The following is a 19,675-nucleotide window of genomic DNA, read 5'->3' on the forward strand; positions in this document are numbered from 1 at the left end:
AGTGGAGGGTCTTATACAGCACTGAAGGGCTGAGGTACAGATCTGTTTTTACCTAACAAGACATTAAAACAAGCTTTGAAACATACACTTTCTTAATTTACATAGAGGTGCCACAAATGGGGGATTATAAGAAATCAGTAAAAATGGAATGTAAATGTTCATGACCTGTTCCATCCCATAATTGTCTGTTCAATAATCAGATCTACAATTTTACTTAAGAACTCGAAAGTACAAAATACGTACCAAAATAAAACCCATTTAAAACAACAGTGCTCTTGGTGTTGTCTGTATGATATTGTGGCAATAACATTTCAAATGTAGCAGTAGGTAGCACAGCACACACTTCCCATGTGCCTTATTTCATTACAGGACAAATTCAACTGTGGAGCAAACAGCATGTTATGAAGAATACTTTTTTTTTTTTTCTTCCACCCCCCCCACCCCTCTCCTTCTCCTCACATACAGCTTCAATTTCACTTCAGGCTTAAAAAAAAAAAAAAAAAAAAAGAACATCTATCTCAGTGTCAGAGAAACGAACAGAAGATTACATTTCATTAATTTGGTGGATTTAGTTCCTTACATGCTTAAACTTCCTGCTATGGCACTAGCTGGCTTGTACCTGGCTATGTGGAGCTTTAGTTAATTTATTTTTAAATTAGTTTTAATTTTATTTATTGCCCTGGAAATACTCAAGCAAAAAACATTGCAGATTTCCCAAAAATGCCTGCAATGTTCATATATAAATATATAAGTTTGAGATATTAGAAACATTCAGCCTGACTCCAAATTTCATTTATGAGGATTCCATTGTTTTTTAGTAGCAAACATAGATGCTGCATGGTATGCCTTTTGTGTTGGTTTTCTGGGGGGCGGGGTGTGACACTTGGAATCCAACCAAAGTTCTGCTAGCAGTCCATCTTCATTATACATTCACTTAGTCAGCAAACTTAATGGATGCATGGTGCTGTAAATGTTATCAAGTTGTATTCTAAGAGCTGCTAAAAAAGACAATAGTGGCTCTATCAGAGTCATGCATGTTTCAGAGTTGCACTACAACTGAACTAAACAGTACTCTTGCTCTGATTATGCTGTGACATCAGCTGCACCATTGGTCATTAATGCCTTGACCAAGATCTCAGCAGAAATTCAAAACAGGGGTCAAAACTTTAATGTAGGAAGACAGAGAACAAACGTGCCTCCGAATTGTAGACATCTCGCTGGGGTCCTGCAGTCATACGCTCCAGGGTCCAGACGCACAGCGATACAATGCAATCAAGAATTAATTCAGCACTTTGACAAATTGTTTTTATTATTTGTTAAGTTGGTTGGTTATATTTTATGGGTGTTTTGTTCATTTTTCATCTTTGCAAAAAATGTTTCCCATTGCTAGTAAAATATGTCTTAACTGCGTGCAGTTGCTTTTAAAAGTACTGTTAATAATTAAGCAGTCAAATTTCCCTCTTACACAGCTGTGCTAGGAGCAATTCTTATCAATTAATAATCACCAGCTCAATCTTTAATTGAAAAGCAGTGTTTCAGTGAAAAATCTGGCTATTTTTTGTATAAAAAATGTTTATACAGGCTGGTCTACCGAGACACTAAAATCCTTTCTATTGAGGCTCTGCTGGCACCAACCACAAAGCTGCCAATCAGAAACGCATCAAGAACAAGGGAATGGAAACACAAAGAGAGGCACATACAAAGAGAAAGAGAGAGAAAGCATGCTAAAATAAACCTGTATTTATTTTACTTTTAAAAGGCTTGAAACATAACTCTGTTTTACACTGAGGTACAGGTTGGTTGACCCAATAATTGATTGGGGCAAATGAAAAAAATACCAATTTACAAATTTAGATCTAATCTGAGAAAGAACATGACAACCTGAACACATTTCCCGTAGAGCATATGAATGGGTAAAAGGAGTCAGCAAGCCAAAAAAAATAAAAGAATACATAAAATAAACAAGAGTCTTTGTTGCTCTAAAAAATAACTTTTAATGAGTAAATTTCCCCATGTATAATAGTTAGTCGCAATTATGTTTAGTTCTTTTTGTTGTTCGTTTTTCTAATAAACCAGCAGAGGTCCTGCAGAAATAAAACAGAATAACCGTATTAATATGAGAAGCACATATACCACATACCATATGATCCCTATAAAAACACAATGGTGAAAAAAAACAATTTTCCTCAATATCTGTAGAGATGAAGAGGCAATGCTAAAAGGATCTAACAGTGAGAGTACTGATCACCGATATCTAGGCCTATAGTACAAAATTGATTGAAAACATACCGAACAAAGCAACACAGGAACGAACCTTTCCAGTAGGACTGTGATATTTATGAAAGACATAACAGACCAAGTTTAATGCCTAGAAAGGAAGAGTTATTCACTAGAGCTCTATTTACCCCTCAAAATAAATCCTGTCTGGCAGTCTCTACGTTCCAGTGGAAAATAGTTTAAAATATAGCTTTATATACAATAGGGCACAAAACCCACCCTCTCCCCCTGCCTCCCTAGCTCCCCGGGTCCCCCCACTACTCCTCCCGATCGCAGTCAGGCTGTCCCCTCGAGGGCGTCACCATCAACTGCGGCTCGTTTGTTTTTTAACTTTAAAAAAAAAAAAAATATATATATATATATATTACTGATAATGATGTTAATGCTAACAACAATATGAATATAACAATGATTACTATTTTAAATGCTTGGTTTGAACTCTTTCTTTTGTCTTTAGTCAAAAGAGGGTTTCACAACTTAATTTCAGCCACAGTTGTTTCCTCAGAACAGGCCCTCCAGAAGAAATCCCTGATTAGGAGTTTTAAGCACTTCCTTAACCAGGAGGATACTGAAGTGGAATACTGAAGGATACTGAATACTGAAGCAAGATACTGAAGGATACCGAATCCTGATGTGGGATACTGAAGGATACCAAATACTGAAGTGGGATACTGAAAACATCTGCCATCATCTACAGTAGGAGACTTAGGAACTGATTAATCTGAAGTCTGTGAAAAGGAAACCAAGACCCACTTAAAAGACGCTAAAGGAGTGCGTCGCTCTCTCAGCTAGTTGTCATGCATTGAGTGCTTGTAGCACTGATGTATAAATCAATGGTTGCTAAACCCGTAAAGTGACATTACTGGATATTTTTTTATTGAATACATTTTTGTTACAGCAAAAAAATCGCACAGTTTCAAACAGAGTAACACCTTCACTGAAAAGAAATTGGAAGTGTAATTAGGGGTTTTGTTTACTTCTGTTGTATGAGTTCTGAAAGGTCTGTAAGGTCTGTAAAATACCCAAGTGGACAAGAACAGGTGTAACCAAATCCTATTTTCATCACTAAGGGCTTGCCTAGCTACTTAATTCCCTCTGTGTTGTGTATTTGGCCGACTATAGTATTATTTATTGTATTCTGCTCTCTCTTTTAGATAGAATGAAGGTAAAAAGTGGGATTTGTCATGTCGTTTTGATTTTAATCCATTTTACAAGATATTAATCCCCCAGAAACCTCAATTACCAACTGCACTCAAGTCAGACTCAGTCAGCGAATGGATTCTATTCAGGCGAGTGGGGAGTGAGCTGGTGTGAACCCAGGCAATTGCGTCAGCCAGGCTGGTCCGGTAACACTCAATGAGGCACAGTTAGCATCCAAACGATAGTCAGAGAGGACAAAAGCCCAGGTCTTTATTCAATAGGTATGTGGCTATCACTCCTTGAAATGAGGTGCTCCTGGAGATCCCTTTCCTGGCAATTGCATCCTTTGCCAGCCTGGGCAAATAAAAAGCAGGAAAGCGCTCCCCTTGTATAGCCAAAAAAGCCAAACGGTCTAGACATGGGGTTCCACTTTTTTGACAAAATTCAAATGAAAAAGGATGAAGATAAAAAGTGTAATACAAAAAGAAACAGAGCCAGGCAGAGACCCCTCATAATTTGCTGGGATCAAGTCTTATTTGATGGATTCCCCAGAGGCTAGAGAATCAAGGGTGGATTCGTTAATTTGCCTTTTTTTCCAGAAACTACCTGTCCTGCCTATCTGGTCTCCAGGCCTATAAATGTATTTATGGTGGAGAATTAATAGGCAGAAGGATGCGATTTTAATTGGTAATTGTGCGTGTGTAATTATGCATGAACCGATGAGCTCCACGTGCACAAGATGGGGAAAAACCAGCACAGTCGAGAACCCTCCCGTTTCATTAATACTATCTTTTATTAATGCCTCTCCAAATTAAACGTATGGTTTAACTCTGTGCTGCAGCAAAAAGACACCGAGTGCTTCCAGCTTACAACATAAAGCTTGAGTACTATTTAACCATATCTAAACTGACTGCTAGGTCTGTATTTTTTTATTTGTGCAGAGCATACCATTGGGAATTTTGCTCAAAGATTAAAATAATATACAAAAAATGGAAAAGGCCCGAATCAGGAGTACATTACACCAGCATTTGACCTTTCACCCAAATGGTTGGTCATCAAAGTAACTCTACAGTGTTATTTTGCTTTAAGTGTTAGAATTGTACACAACAGTGGCAAAGTAGACAGACATTTGATATACTTAAATGTAAACAGAAACTGATGTTATTTCCCCATACAAAATGTTTCAGGAGTGAGGGGTTAAACAAAACTGCTCAATATCTATTTCTGCTGTAATTAACTAATTTGTGGGACCCTCCGGGATACAGCAATAGCTCTCGCACAACTTCTGCTAATGGTGGAGGGAGAGAGGGAGGAAGAGAGAGGGGAGAGCAATATAATCTTATTTTAATTCTTCTAGAATTTCTGTGGGTTTCCATGACAACTGGGTCACCAGCATAACTTGTGGGTTAACTTAATATACTTCCTTAAAGACACACAAACATTTAATCAGCGAACCCAGTTGGGCACATACACACACGCTTAAGTGAAGGGACTCGTAGCATCCACCTTGCAGATTTAAAAACCTCTGCACCTCTGTGTGTATTTTTACTGACCCCCTCAGCAGGCTCAGACCCCAACATGCATTTTCATCAGGGATATCTCAGTGCTGAAGATTATGGATTTATTATTTTCACTCCATAAATTAAGACCTTAAGGGTAAAGTGTCCCCTTGTACAAAGTTGCTAAATTAAAGTTGTTTTTATTTTTGTATATCATCCACAAAATCCATTGCCATGTTGCCATGCCACCAAAAGCCCACATATATACCAATGCAGTTTGGATCCAAACACATGCTACTCTGATAAAGATATAAAAACCATATTGAAACTCTGGCAGTCTTCACATAAGTATTATAACTACCACCCTGCCTGTGCTGATATCCACGTAGAGTGACATTAGGTGGGTTTCCATGCAGTAAGGAAAGACTGGATAAAAGAATGAACACAGTTGTTCACGGTGCAGCTGCCACCACAATCTGTCCACAGAGAAGGGAGCAAGGAGCAGCAGAGCAGAGATGTTATGGCATTTAGACACCCCCTCCCCCCTACTGTTATACTGCACTTCCAGCAGCTTCCACTTAAGTGAAGATTTCAACACAAGCCCTGGGAGGCCTGTTGAGAGGAAGGCTTTTAAATGTCAGCCCGCATTAATCTTCAGATCCTAATTTCCTCCATCAAGTGTAGATCAGTTCCCACTAGTTAACTCTCAGGACCCTCCCCTCCCACTCCACAGTGAAATGCAGCACTATCATTACCTTCACCCACTAGACTTTATTATCCCTTTTACAACTTAAACCTGCAGCAGATAGTGCACCCAGATAGCCCACAGCAAAAAGTGTTCAAACAAACGAACAAAACAGCCACCAAAGTGAAAGAGGACAGTGCCATCTGCTGTGGGAATGGAGATGAAGGCCAGAGATCTGGATATGCAATTCGAAAGGTGATTAATATTAGTTTTGTTTTCTTAATGTATTCTGCTGCAGTAATCTTCACAAACCAAAGCAAACTATTACTCTGATAAGTTCAGCACTGTCTTTGGTCTTCCAAATGCATCTCCACACACACTCTTTACAACAATGATAGTACTTAATCATAAATACTATATCCGACATATGGAAGAAGTAGCCATGGGAATTAAATTTTCTACGATTTCTCCTTTTATGTATGGCATAGCTTAAATGATAAGAATCCAACACAAGTCAAGGTGGTTTTAGAAATAAAGTAGCTTGCTTTCTGTTTTGTTTAGCCTTTAGTTTCTCATCATTACACATGTGCATCAGTTTCCTTACCTTACAAAGTGCTTTGAGTTACTTGACTACACTGTTTTCGTATACTTTATACAATCACTCTGGCAATCGTTCATGTAAGATGACAGCCAACACTGAAGAGGCAACAGAAGGGAAGACTGTTAATACATGGGAACATATGGAACGACAAATATAACCAACTTAAAATGTTACAAACAGGTATTTACATAGTGTAGTGTTTTGTGAAATGTTTGGTCTATGATCAAAGCATCTTTCAGGTTAGTCCCTCTATAGCCAAACGAGCAAAACGGATATCTCAGCATTCGGCTCGATTGAAAGAATGCCAGACTGGGGACACAATCAGAACAAACTCGCTACTTCCAACGTTTCCTTTGAAGGAGAGGTAGGGCAGTTATTTTGCTCAGTGTCCCTTCTCTGAGATTGACACAAGAGACAACCACAAGACCTTTAGCCTCCCTTGAACACAGATGAAAGACCCTGTCTCTAGGGAATCTCACGCAAGGCAGGGAAATCAGAGAGAAAAAGGGGGAGGTGGGAATGCGAGTGTTCAAGAAGACTACCAGCAGCGAATAAACAAACAAACAAAACAACTAAGGCTGAATTGCAAGAACACCCAGCTTTTCTCTTGTGCCAGAGAAAGGTAGGACCGTACACTGAAGCTATGGTTCGTAAAAGTGCCATTTTGCAGTTATGCACAACCTTTCAGAATATTGTGCCTGTTCGGAGACCTCCACCCACATCTGCAGAACATTTGAACTGACAGACATCTTCCAACAACACTCACAAAATTGCTTTTATTCCTTCTTCTTGAAGTTTGTCAGAGTGATGGGGGAGGGAAGAGGGTGATGTGGAGGATGGCAAGGGGGGAGTGACACTGCTCAGAGAATTTCCCTCCCAAGCCTCACTGAGGAACACAGCAGTCCATGTAAAATGCATGATGTGCATTAATGCAAGGTCCCCTTCCCAAGTCTAGCAGTCTGCAGGGATATTAAGAGCTCATTTGTGTTCCTTTCAGCGCAAAAAAAAAAACGGAAACGCAAAGTGACTGTTTCATAGACTGCCTTCATATATAAATAAGCAGAGAAAATCTCCACCAGCTGGGAGGGTTGAGTGACTGTTACAGGCATGTCTGTGCCTCCGATCCCACCCACAGTAGGCAGTAATATTAACACCTTTACTTTGATTTACTTTGTTTGTTTGGTTGGTTTTAGCTATATTTTTTGCACTTAATATTAAAAAACAGGTTCTCCTATAGAATACATGGTTACTTCCACTTCTTAGTCTGTGTTTTCTTAAACCTCACTTTGCTTTACACTGGGTCCTATGATAACATCATGCTGCATATAAATTTAATCAGTGCCGTCACTGCTCAGCCCTAAGAGCCAATGGTTCGGAAAACAGTGCCCTACAAAACATGCACTTACTGAATTTCCCAAAGACAGTCGCATGCCTAAATTATATAGGATACTCTCGATTAAGAATATTAATTAATTATCACCAATTAAAAACAATGAGGTTTCAACAAGCATTTACACTGTGCCATGAAAACATAATGGACGCCTGGAATAGACTCTCACTGGAAAAGGAATGTCAGAAACATATTTGGCTATATAAATGGTTGTCTGTTTGTTTAATGTTAAAGATGTTAAAGAACAATTTTGAGTTTGTGTTTATTATTTTTATATTAAGGGGGAAAAAAAAACATTAAAAATGCATGCTTTCAATGTCCACAGAAGTGCACTGAAAACAGAAGAAAGCAGTTTTAACTGGGATGTAAAAAGGCCAAGAGGAGAATTTGATTCTAATGTAAATTAACTAAATGCTATCCATTCCCATTTCCTTTTCAGGGATAATGAGAATCCCCATGTCAGCCCAAATACCTTCAATTGTACAATTAAAGCTCACAAGCTTTAAACCAGATGTGATAATAGAATAGTAAAATGGTGTCATCCTGCTGTTGGCGTTTCATTAGCATGCTAATTATATCTGCACTATATAGCACACCTTGAGCTAAATTAAATTATGTCTTATTATTAAATTAAAACTACATTAATTAATAATAACCTTTCCCCTGGGGCAGCCTTGGTTATGGAATAATTCTCACCCGTTGGTATGGGAACCTGCAGCTATTGTTCCGTTCAGATGGGGCAGCTTTCTTGGAATTTCCAAAACACCCATTCAATGGAGCGAATGACAGGTGTCCTCAACTGATCTAGTGCACGCCTCACTTGAGCTTTGTGACGTTACTGTGAATTGCATACTCGAGAAATCTCTTCCATCTCACTACAATTTCCTATAGACCAACTCTAGTTACTCAGTCAACCCTAGAAGACCGTGGATTGTGCCACCCACTCCATGCCTATCTAGTGTACTTGTATGTCCATGTTCTCTGCAACAACAAAACCCAACAGGGCTCCAACAAGAAAGCCCAAATACTGTGGGGAAAAAGTAACCACTGGCAAGTAAATGACACTAATACAGTTATGTGCAAAATAGACAGTTTAAATGTTGAGGTACTTTAGTAGCTGTACATTTTCATTCTGTAAAGAGGAGATCTTCAGCCTAGCCCCCTAAGTGGTGGAAGAACCTTCCCACAGAGGTCAGGTCTGCACAGTCCCTGACTGACTTCTGGCGATTACTCAAAACTGTACCCATGATCTAGCAACTTCTTCCACAGAGCTGTTCAGAACTCTATATATACAACTATGCTCCTTCTTGGAACTTCTATTGATTTATCCTATGCCCTCCTCCTTCTAGCACATACCTGGGACTTAACTGTATTATATCTGCATTTGTTGTTATATCATTGAAATAGGATGAACACTCATTGTAATTTGGGAATGATTACACTACTGCAGTTTTGTAATGCTTAATTGTAATGTTGTATTGATTGTATTACTGCACTTTTGTAGTGCTTAAATTGCTTATTGTGCAAGAAAGAAAATAATAATAACAATAATAAACATGAATTCCCACCATGGTGCTACCACAATAGATATCCCCGAGATGCCAACATCAAAGCATTGCACAGCAATAATAATGCAATGTGACCTAAACCACATCTTGACCCTTAGTTAGAGTGCTGATGATACTGACAAGCATGTGGAGGAAGACCAGAGGGACACGACATACTCCAACGTTTCTAATCTGCTAATTAATAAATAAATTATGTAGAGCACCTTATTGCTGCACATTGTTCTAAAAGATAAAAAAAACATACTACAGAGTTTGTCGAAATCCATTGACTAACAGTTAAAAATGCAACATTTAAGCAAGCGTCTTATTCTCATCAGTTTGCTTTAACTTCACTCCACAGCTATCTGTGTGAATCCCTAATTACAGTTTAAGCCTTATTTTTCAAAGAGCAATGAAAATGATATACATCTGTAACATAACTCTGGTGTCAAGATGTATGAGCAGTGTACTTTTACAAATAAATTGAGTGCATGATAAAAGGTTTGCAAATATATTATATAATGCAACAGTACCACCGAGTGGCAATTACATGTCATAACGTCATGTTGAATACAATAATCATATCCAAATTAGAAACCTGGTGTAGTTACTGATGATTTAGCCACACACACAACCCAGCGAGTTTAAAATTAGAACGTACTGTACAGTACAGCAATGAACTAAGAACATAAAGTTTACAAACAAGAGGAGGCCATTCAACCCATTGTGCTCATTTGGTATCAAGTGATCCTAGGATCCCATCTAGTCTATTTTCAAATGTTCCCAAATTTTCAGCTTCAAACACATCGCTGGGGAGTTTGTTCAGATTGTGACTACTCTCTGTGTAAAGAAGTGTCTCCGGTTTTCCCATCTTGAATGCCTTGAAGTGCAATTTCCATTTGTGTTCCCGGGTGCGTGTGTCCCTGCTGATCTGGAAAAGCTCCTCTGGTTTGATGTAGTCAACGCTTTTCATGATTTTGAAGACTTGAATCAAGTCCCCACGTAGTCTCCTCTGTTCCAGGGTGAAAAGGTTCAGTTTCCCCACATTGTTTGAATGGAGAAAGTGAGGAATCCACGTAGACTCCTAGGTCTCTCTCATGCATTACTTCATCTAGTTCTATTCCCCCCTAGTGTAATTATAGTGGACATTTTTGTTACCTGCATGTAATACATTGCACTTGCCCACATTTCATTTAATCTGCCAGGTGTCGGCACACAACTGAATATTATCCAAGTCCCTTTGAATAGTCGGAGCTACCGATATTGAAGTTGCTGAGCCACGATTGAGCCATGATTTGTATCATCTGCAAATTTGACAAGTTTGCGAACTATCCCAGAGTCCAGATCATTAATATAGATTGAACTATATTCATTGAAAAACACACAAATTCAAGTGTATTGTGAATATATACACGTTATTTTGTTCTGGGTTTCACCGGATGATGAACAATAAAAAGTATGAGCAGACTATATTACTGGTGGATATTTCTAGATATACAAATATACTCATAAAGGTTAGATGACGTTTAGTTGCACTGTGGCGTCACTGCGCAAAGGGTGATGGAACCATCTCCGAGTCCTTCACAAAATGATCGTTCATGAACTAGTTCCCCAGCTCTGAGCGTTTCAAAATCATGTTAGCATAATTACAAGCTACGGATACTAAATTTTAATTAAAAAAAAAAAAAAAACGCAATATAATGCAGTAAATACATATTAACAATATATTAAAGGAGTAACACATTGATACAAAATAAGCAGTGGTAAAAAAAAATACAACTTAAATAAATATATATATATATATATATATATTTTTTTTTTTTTTTTTTTTTTTTTTTTTTTTTTTGGGGGGTGGGGAGGGAGTTCACGGGCCACAAGTGGATGCACTTTGGGCTGCATGTGGCCCACAGGTTGCCCACCACTGTTGAAACTACATTTTCTTTTATGCAAGTGTACTTAAATGTATTGCTCTACATACATATTCAATAGTATTGCTCCACTGTCGGTATTTCTGATATCAGTTACTATTAAAACATTTATTTATTGGCAGATGCCCTTATCCAGGATGATTTACAAAACATAAGCGCAACACAAAGTGCAAAAATACATTTTTATTTTTTTTCAGTACAAGGCTTCAAACATTACAAATACAGATTTACTATTAAAACATGTTCACTTGGTTCTAAACACAGTATAAGGGTTGGCATCTAACACTGGCTGAGACCCTCTTATATAGTCATCTGTTGCCAGTCAATCTTTTGGCACAATTAAAACTTGTCTGTTTCTGATTGGGGGGAAAAAAAAAAAACAATGGTGTGCATACTGTATTGTACAAACTAGAAGAACAATCGGGTAAATATTAATGCAGCTGAGCTTTTTAATCCCACTAAACAGTAAATCACTCTAAACGCCACCTCCTCACTGGTGCTGGTACATCTGCTACTACAGCTGCTTCAAGGAAGAGCCTTTCTATTCTCATCTCTTGATCTTCTGGCACAATCAAACCGGTCTCTGTTCCTCTTGATGGGAAAAAAAAGTCCTTACAAATGGTGCACAGAATACATTGTAATAGTTTTTATAGTTTATACAAAATCATGCATTTGTTCTTATTGTACTAACGGTCACCCTAAACAATATTCACCACCTCCTACCTTTCCGACCCTCACTGGTGCTGCTACAGATACTACAGCTGGTTTCAAGTGAGACTTCAGTCTCAGGGTTTAAAAAAAAAAAACTTTAATATGCTGCTCTGCATTCTTGCTCATCATACAATTGTTTTGTTTTGAAGAGGTCATTTAAGGGTCTCCAACAGTAACAAATATTCCAGTATGTTGGAAATGTATATTTTGCCAAGTGCAACAGGCCACTGAATGTCTGAAAATAGCAGTTGTCATTCATTTATGCAACAAATACTGAATATACACTTGCATTTACGTCGCTAAAACCCACTGCAGTCGTCTGTCAATAACAGTACTTGTAGTTTGTACTATTACTAGATGTAACTTGTTGTTTTTCTCTGCTAACTTAAGTTTAGCAATTGAAACGCAGGAAAGCACCTGAACAGTTAAATAATAAAAGTACCAAAAGTGGTTGATTGACAGCAATTATGCTGTACACCCCTATTACAGACAAACATAGCTTTACTATTTTTAATTTAGCATTTTTGTAAAAACTTTTATAGACACGTGTTGTCATTGCCTTATAAAACACTAGTACGATAGATGAAACAACGCCTACATTCTTTTTTTCCATAAATATTGTTTTAAGCAGACTGCATACCGATTCAAAACGGAACACTACCACAAAAACATTAGATATCGGGTTACAAATATATACATGTTTCAAACTGACACCGAAGAAAGAAACTAAAATGCCTAAGCAAGCTGAATGCTGAATAAATGGCTGTAATAATCAAGGTGTTCAGTGTGTGGTGCACCTGGCCGTCTCACACCAGCAACTGAAACTCACTCGACGACGCGCATGCGCGGATTAAGGGTCTCGCAAAATTGCATATTTACAGAAATGTTTCTACATTGGCATGACAAAATGTGAACAATTGAAATACCACTTAGCCAATGTGCCTGTCCTGTTCGTTACAATTGAGCCTCATAAACACACTGCAGTCTGTATCCCAACGGCAGCGCCCAAACCGCGCACTGCAGCGGGGCAATGGCTGCGACACGACCTCACCAATCCCCGCAGGATGTTGGCGCCCATGCAGGGCAAAAAGCCCTAAAACCAGGGACCTTTTGACTTGGAAACACAGAAAATCTCTAGACTTGTTGCACTCTTTTATTCTTGATAGTGGGACGGTGACTATTGATACCCGTGCAGAACACTAATGTACAGGTGCTATTGAGAATCCAAACTCACCTTATCCTGCTCTGTATAACTTACATTATAGCAGCAGATTTGTAACCAAGAGCGTTTACATCAGACCCTAAGCACTAGGATACCTTAAACACTATCACCCCACACTTCTAGATAAAAAGATAGTTCACAACCAAATAACACTTTTAAATAACAACCTCCAGAACCAAGTGACTTCCACAAACAGGATCCCAACCGAGAAAATCGCACACTTAAACTAATAAATCAGTAATTTTCATAGAAAAAGAAACAAAACTTCATACAAGTAAAAAGATACCTAATGCGTAAACACTCCTATACAGCTACTTTAGCTAAGACACAAGTTAATAAAGTGCAAGTGTGCAATCAACAGTTAACAGGACTTTTACAACTATACATTGTAAGCACATACACAATTACAATTAGAATATAGTTTACAAGATCGTAGTTACCAACTCAAAATACAAACGATGCACAGTCTCTTTTGCATTCAACCCCATACAATTGCGACCGACGTGTAAGAGCACGGGGGATACTTCACCGCACCCACTCCAGCACAGAGCAGACCAGCCCATCCAATATCAATAGTCGTAGTTCACCATTAAATCTAGCGCTTCAGCCAATTCACAGCGCCTCGATATTACACTTGAAAAGTTACAGTCCTCACCAAACAGCCGCTCCCCAGCCCGTGCTCTGCGCTCACAAACCTCTCAAACCCGGTCGCTTCTCACTGATTAACCCACCTGTCTTTATACAGCTGCCAATACAAAATAGCACTGCAACTACCATGGAGACCAATAGTTTGCCTGGGGTTTAAAGGGACAGTGCAACAGTAAATATATATATATATATATATATATATATATATACACTCACCTAAAGGATTATTAGGAACACCATACTAATACTGTGTTTGACCCCCTTTCGCCTTCAGAACTGCCTTAATTCTACGTGGCATTGATTCAACAAGGTGCTGAAAGCATTCTTTAGAAATGTTGGCCCATATTGATAGGATAGCATCTTGCAGTTGATGGAGATTTGTGGGATGCACATCCAGGGCACGAAGCTCCCGTTCCACCACATCCCAAAGATGCTCTATTGGGTTGAGATCTGGTGACTGTGGGGGCCAGTTTAGTACAGTGAACTCATTGTCATGTTCAAGAAACCAATTTGAAATGATTGGACCTTTGTGACATGGTGCATTATCCTGCTGGAAGTAGCCATCAGAGGATGGGTACATGGTGGTCATAAAGGGATGGACATGGTCAGAAACAATGCTCAGGTAGGCCGTGGCATTTAAACGATGCCCAATTGGCACTAAGGGGCCTAAAGTGTGCCAAGAAAACATCCCCCACACCATTACACCACCACCACCAGCCTGCACAGTGGTAACAAGGCATGATGGATCCATGTTCTCATTCTGTTTACGCCAAATTCTGACTCTACCATCTGAATGTCTCAACAGAAATTGAGACTCATCAGACCAGGCAACATTTTTCCAGTCTTCAACTGTCCAATTTTGGTGAGCTTGTGCAAATTGTAGCCTCTTTTTCCTATTTTTAGTGGAGATGAGTGGTACCCGGTGGGGTCTTCTGCTGTTGTAGCCCATCCGCCTCAAGGTTGTACGTGTTGTGGCTTCACAAATGCTTTGCTGCATACCTCGGTTGTAACGAGTGGTTATTTCAGTCAGAGTTGCTCTTCTATCAGCTTGAATCAGTCGGCCCATTCTCCTCTGACCTCTAGCATCAACAAGGCATTTTCGCCCACAGGACTGCCGCATACTGGATGTTTCTCCCTTTTCACACCATTCTTTGTAAACCCTAGAAATGGTTGTGCGTGAAAATCCCAGTAACTGAGCAGATTGTGAAATACTCAGACCGGCCCGTCTGGCACCAACAACCATGCCATGCTCAAAATTGCTTAAATCACCTTTCTTTCCCATTCAGACATTCAGTTTGGAGTTCAGGAGATTGTCTTGACCAGGACCACACCCCTAAATGCATTGAAGCAACTGCCATGTGATTGGTTGGTTAGATAATTGCATTAATGAGAAATTGAACAGGTGTTCCTAATAATCCTTTAGGTGAGTGTATATATATATATATATATATATATATATCACAATAAAACTCGATCTCATTACATTCAAACAAATAAACAATACATCCATTGCACATCCGTTACATCTGAACTGGCACCAAAGTCCGGGACACCGAAGCCACTGACACTGTAGGCTTGATTGGAAATGCAACAGTGGATGTAAATCAATATAAAATAAATGTAAGAAAACAAGAAAACAAAACTCAAATTCGGTATAAAGTTCCCATCCCTCCATAAAACCTATTCCAGGCATGCGTTGTTTTATTATAGCCTATATACATGAGCCTTATTCATGTGCACCTTATTGCAGTTTCACAGCCCTGAATTGTATGGCAATATATCCCACTTATATGTACGTTTTAATTAAAATACAAAAGCTTGAATTATATGGCACTTTATAATAATAATTATAAACATGTATTCTGCTTCTGCTACAAAAATGCGCCTACTGGCCAAAATTACTGTCACCTAATTTAGCTAAAAGGTTGGGTTATTTCCTATTTGTTGTGGAAGTTGTCTTTGAATTAGCAAGTGTCAATGTCAACTTTTAGTGAATAGCATAATCGCAATCATTAAACTGAGCACCTTTCAATAATACAAAAATCAAAAGTGATACTCTTGTTTTCTTTCTTCACCTAGAACAAACATTTATGTCAAATAAATCAATAAACAGAACAAACAAATGGGAGAATGCTATTGCGAGTATTTAATAATGTATTTGGAAAATGTCTTTAAGAGACGCTTAATCGGGCACTTTTTGGACGGCGTGCAACTGTGCCCAGTTCGGGGGATGGGGCACTTGGTCAGTAGCCAGTATCACACTTATACCTCCGGTTAGGACTTCGTCGACATACGCAACACCAGTAAACTTTACTGCTGGCTATGACGTCAGTAGCGGCTATGACGTCACATGAACAAGTTGTTAGTTTATGAATCGAAGGCAGAAGTCAGACATTCGGACTGTGAAGCTTGGAGATATACCATATCTATTCGCTATACCGTATCTATTCGAGATACCAAAGTATTCGAGTTTCAAGAGGAAATTGCAGCTGAGATCAGGAGAAGAATTACTGGTGGAATAATCACAGCACAGTTTCAAAGTAAGACACTGTTTCCCCCAGAAAGCTGTAGCGTACGAGAGCAGGGGAGGAGCAAAGGCTTGTTTATTTCAATTTATTCGACGTTCACACAAAGTTTTTGGCCAGGCCAGTCGTCTAGCCTGAGTATAGGTGCGGGAAACGCGGTGGTAAAGTAATGTTGACACCGATAGCTATATTACTATATTGTCACACGTATGCCCCGTTTCCACTGGCGGCCCCGGACGCTTAAACGGGAGTTTCAACTGTTTCAATTTAGGCGCCCGTCACCCCACCAATTACAGCGCTTTAACAGCGAGGTGTGCGCAGGACTTGAGACACAGGGAAGAGATCAGATACATAATGTTGGAAGATATAGTCTCAAGTGCCGAGTGCGATCACGAAGACATTAGTTTTATTAGCAGCATGGAGTGAAATCCACGTACAGAAACAATGGCTGCTTACAATTAATATCCGAGTGCATTAAAAACTTGGATTTCACAGGACCGGTGCAGCGCCTGACTAGTTAAAATAAACTGAAGGATAGTAATCGGATCGGTAGCAGCCGATATTATTCATATTTTATGAACAACTGGACGGTGTTTGAGGCTGTGTTTTGTGAATGGTGTGCAGTCTGTTGTATAACAGCCCCGCAGAGACACTCAGTATGAAGGCGAACACGATTTTGTTAACGTGTGCCCATTTACAAGTTCAATGAATGAATAAATAAATAAATACAGCAGATCTGGGTTTCCCAACATTAAGGACGTCCATAAACGCCATGACTGAAACGTGCACATAAATTAACCTGCTATATTGGAGCTGCTGTTACTGGATGATTCATCGTGAAACGTGTGTATTTTACGGTTTACGGCAGAAAGTGTGTTTGCAGTTACAAATCTGTAGTAAAAGTCGAGTTGTGCTGTTTAAAAGACATATCTACTAGCACATATCTTGATGATGATTACAATAATAACAATAACCATAATACTAAAGAGCAAATATTTATTTTATTGTTGCACATGGAAACGTTTTCCTACGGTAACGTAATGCTTGTCTGAATATAATGTTGTCTATACACGTTTAGCTCTTCTTAATATCTATTTATTACGCTGTCTCCAAAAAAATAGAATAAAATAGACACAAAAGTCCTTTTCACATCAGGCTCTATCGCTCACAGTGTTGTTTTCTGTCTTTGTTTTTAAAACGAAACACAAACCAAACCCTCCTCCCATCAGAGGGGATGGACTTCATAATGGCCTGGTTTTACAAAAAGCTCTGAACCAAGGCAGTAGTTTAAGCTTAGCCTTGGAACCAATATTACTGAAGGTGTGTGGGTTTACTTAACCTAAATATCTGAGTTTTCGTATCTGTGTTGCAGAATGTCACTGGTGGTTCTGCTCTACCTGCTCCTGGGTGGTGGTCTGCAAGGCCCCACGGCGGTGGGGGAAGATCAGCGCAGTTTGGAGATACAGTTCTGTGACGGAGTGCGCGAGAATTACCTGAACGACATGCTGCAGATCTTTCACCAGGAGATCGACCGCTTGAGCCAGACAGCATCAGCAGAGGACACTAAGCTTTCCTGGATTTGGGAGGAATGTGCCTTGAAGCTTCAGAACCTAATGCACGGGCACTGGTTGCTGGGAGTGGGGCTGGTCCTGTGTGGGCTAATCTTCTGGGGCCTGTGCTCTAGGTGGAGAAGGTGGAAGAGGGAGCCAAAGGCCAAGCCAGAGGAAGAGTCAGTGGCCGAGTTAGAGGCTGATACAGAGGTCGAGCCAGAGGAGGAGTCAGAGGAAGAGTCAGTGGCCGAGCCAGAGGTCGAGCCAGAGGAGGAGCCAGAGGAGGGGTCAGAGGAGGAGTCAGTAGCCGACCCAGAGGAAAAGTCAGTGACCGACCCAGAGGAAAAGTCAGTGGCCAACCCAGACGTCGAGCCAGAGGCTGAGCCAGAGGAGGAGTCAGAGGAAGAGTCAGTAGCCGAACCAGAGAAAGAGTCAGAGGCTGGGCCAGAGAAAGAGTCAGAGGCTGGGCCAGAGGCCAACCCACAGGAAGAGTCAGTGTCAAATCCAGAGGTTTGGACCAAGAAGCAGCTGATAGCCAAGCTTAAAGTAATCTCAAAAGGTGGTGTTGCTGGAGACAGAGACAGAGACATTTGTTTTGTCCAAGAGGTGGTGGAACATCTCCTGGATGTGGCACGGGACTCCAGCCAGCTGTGCACCGACATGCTGCAGGAAGGCTGTGTGGGTGTGGGCAGCCAGTTTGAGGGCGGTTGGAGCAGCGGAAGACAGCAGGAGCCTGATTTTGATATGTTGGTGGTCATCAACCCGCCCCGCACTCTCTCCTTCCAGGTGGAGCTTGTCTATAATGATGCAAGCAATCCCCTGGCTTGGGAGGCCCCCCCTGATTACCGCGGGCAGGGAAGGGTGCATTTAATCAGTACCTCCCCGCCCTCTCATGGTGTGCCACCCAGGCCTCATGAGCTGAAGAGCAGCCTGGACTGGATGGGTCCCAGGGAGCACCTGGAGCCAGCCCTGGTGCTGCAGTGGCTGGGAAGTGCACTGAAGAAGGCCTGGGGCCAAAGAAAAACATTGAAAGTTACCTTTGGGGGGGCGGAGTGTCCCTGCAGGCTGCAACTGGAGAATCCTTCAGGCCAGAGGCTGTATGTAAACCTGGTGCCCGCAGTGAGAGTGGAGGGCACCAATGCTTTCCTGGTCACCCAGGGACCCGTGCTGCGGCCTCCAGAGCACTGGGTCCAGTGGTTCAGCGTGGACGAGGGCAACTTCCTGCGGGACGTGACTCAGAAGATGCCAAGTAATTCCTGCCACCTAAAATGTTTGCACATGCTGTCCGTCGCCAACACCAAGCCAGCGTCTCTCAGCCCAGAGGACCCTGTGTCCTCCTTCCTGACCTCCTACCATCTGAAGACAATCCTGATGTACATGCTGCTCAGATGGCCTGATCCGCGGGACTGGACGCAGAGGCAGCTATCTAGGCAGCTCCAAATCGCCCTTGGTGTGCTAGCGAAACACCTGGAGTGCAAGTGGCTCCCCCACTGTGTGCAGGGGTCCCGGGACCTGGGCTCGCTCCAGGGGATGCCCCCCGTGTTCCCCCACACCTCGTCCGTCAACCTCTTCGAGCCACTGAATCAGGACCCCCATCTGCACATGGTGGCAATGAAAGACTTCCGGCGGCTAACAGCACGGCTCAGGATGTTCACACGCAGTTTCTGTGAAAAGACCAGACGCAGGAACAGCGAAATCGCAGAGAACAGGCTGAATGAATGGCCGCTGTGAAGATCAGAGAACACTTCAGCACTTCAGCACTTGCTTACTTCCTTCCCTTTTTCCCTGATTACAAATAAAACATTACAATAAACACTAAATGGCTTGTTATTTCATGTGAGCAATTATATATCAGTGGCAAGCGGTCATAGCAAGCTAGGTAAGCGGCGCTTGGCCTGACACAATTAAAATAAGAGAATGTAGCCTAATAATATCAGTTTAATTTGTATCAT

The sequence above is a fragment of the Amia ocellicauda genome, chromosome 9 (genome assembly GCF_036373705.1).
Source record: "Amia ocellicauda isolate fAmiCal2 chromosome 9, fAmiCal2.hap1, whole genome shotgun sequence".
Taxonomy (NCBI): domain Eukaryota; kingdom Metazoa; phylum Chordata; class Actinopteri; order Amiiformes; family Amiidae; genus Amia; species Amia ocellicauda.